The sequence below is a fragment of the Microtus ochrogaster genome, chromosome 10, assembly GCF_000317375.1.
Source record: "Microtus ochrogaster isolate Prairie Vole_2 chromosome 10, MicOch1.0, whole genome shotgun sequence".
Taxonomy (NCBI): Eukaryota; Metazoa; Chordata; class Mammalia; order Rodentia; family Cricetidae; genus Microtus; species Microtus ochrogaster.
The window spans coordinates 39251148-39253280 of NC_022016.1; the positions used below are offsets into that span (position 1 = coordinate 39251148).

The following is a 2133-nucleotide window of genomic DNA, read 5'->3' on the forward strand; positions in this document are numbered from 1 at the left end:
AGGTTAATATTCAGGGGGATGCGTATATGTTTGTCTTTGGATTCACCTTCTTATTTAGCTTCTTTAGGATTGAGAATTATAAGCTCACTGTCCTTTAATTATGGCTAGAAACCAAATATGAGTGAGTACATCCCATGTTCCTCTTTTGAAACCAACATTTCTTTCCACTCAAAATGATTCAGAAGATACTATGTAAACTTTATACACTTAAAAAGTGCAAGCCTGGAGTGTGGTGGTGCACACCTTTTGATCCCAACACTCAGGAGGCAGAAGCAGGAGAATCTATTTCAGTATGAGACCAGCTTGGTCTACACAGTGAATTCCAGGACAACCAGAACTACATAGAAACACTCTTAAAAAATAAATAATACTGCAAGTCTCTTATCAGCACACAATATCAGAGTCAGAAAAGGTATCTTTTAATACCAAAATGACTACAGGTGTAGGAACAGTGGTTAGTTATTAGCCTCTCTGAACCCAAACCTCTGTGAGCACTTTGATTCTTAGCAGAAATGTTGTGTTACAATAGGTGACTCTGGAAGCTAAGGGTGCAATCAAGGCTTTATGGCAATTATGACATTGCATAATGGTTAGATGAAGGATTTATATATTTTTTTATTTTTTAAATTTATTTGTGTTTTGCCTGTACATATGTCTGTGTGAGGGTGTTGAATCTTATAATTACAGACAATTGTGAGCTGCCTGGGTCCCCTGGAAGAGCGGTCAATGTTCTTAACGACTGAGCCATCTCTCATAAGTGATTTATATTACTTTTTAATAGAACCATCAGTGTTCTTGATTTCTTTTTGCTAGTTCTCCAGTACTGACTGCCAGCAACCTATATCAACTTTCTCGTTGATAAATTATACTACTACTCTAGCGATGCTTGGAAAGCTCTTAACCTCCACATTCCAGTAACCTCTAGCTCACGGTCTAAGCATGATGGCCTGAATACCTCTCAAGGCTGCCCAGCAAATATCGGATCCTGAAGAATGCACCCAAGCTGCTTAATGGTCTTCCTGCATGCACACACATCCACCCCATGTGCCTCATAAACAGAGAAAGGCACAAGTTGGGGAAAGCACTGTCTTATTCTCAGGGAAGACATTGGGATGGATGGAAGCTACACGTATAATCAGAGTGACAGAGGAACTAGATAGTGAGCTAGGGTATACAGTTCAGTGGTAGAGCACCTACAAAGCACATGCCTGGGCTCAATTCCTAGTAGAAAGGTGGGGTTCGGGACAATGATAGACACCAAGGCAGAGGTCAGGATATGCATGGGAGTTTAAACTAAGTAGATGCTAAAAAGGCCTATTTACCGAAAAGCCAAGTAGAAGCTAAATGCCTATTAGAAGCCTGCAAATAAGAACTAGGCATAGTAGCACATACCTGTAATCACAGCACTTGGGAGGCTGAGAAGGAGGATTGCCACAAGACCAGCCTAGGATAGATAGAGTAAGACGCTGTCTCAAAGACTGCAAATAAAAGCAGCCCCTGGTAAGTTCCTCTACATAAAAAAAGCTCCTCAGAGTACTCCCTGAAAAGCCTTGTTCTCAAAAGAGAGAAAAATGAGGATTGGGGGATGGGGAGACAGAAGCACTTAGAGGTAGAATAGGAAGGCAGGAACCATTGTTCCAGCTCCTACCTGCCCCCAGAGACTCTAAAGGATCAGCTCCCACCAGAAATTCTACCATTTCCAGGGATAAGGACAGGATTTGCTGCCTGTCTCCTTTTCTCCCAATGCTTCCACTTCTATTTTAAATTCCTTTATGAAACTCACCACATGGGGGGAAACCCTAAGATGCAAATATTGAAAGAAGGCACAGAGCACATTTATCCCACACCAGTAAAAGTTTATATGGCTATAACCCTAGCAAAGAGGTTAAAAAGCAAAGAATAGCTGGGCAGTGGTGACGCACGCCTTCAATCCCAGCACTCGGGAGGCAGAGGTAGGTGGATCTCTGTGAGTTCCAGGACAGGCTGGGCTACAAAGCAAGTTCCAGGAAAGGCTCCAAAGCTACACAGAGAAACCCTGTCTTTTTTTTTTTTTTTTTTTTTTTTTTTGATTTTTCGAGACAGGGTTTCTCTGTAGCTTTTTGGTTCCTGTCCTGGAACTAGCTCTTGTAGACC

At 41.9% G+C, this 2133-nt stretch overlaps 1 protein-coding gene across 3 annotated transcripts in view; it reads right to left on the bottom strand.

Annotated features, from left to right (window-relative positions):
- Med14 (mediator complex subunit 14) overlaps positions 1–2133 on the bottom strand; it is a 105177-nt gene that overhangs the window by 98394 nt on the left and 4650 nt on the right. The window lies entirely within an intron of this gene.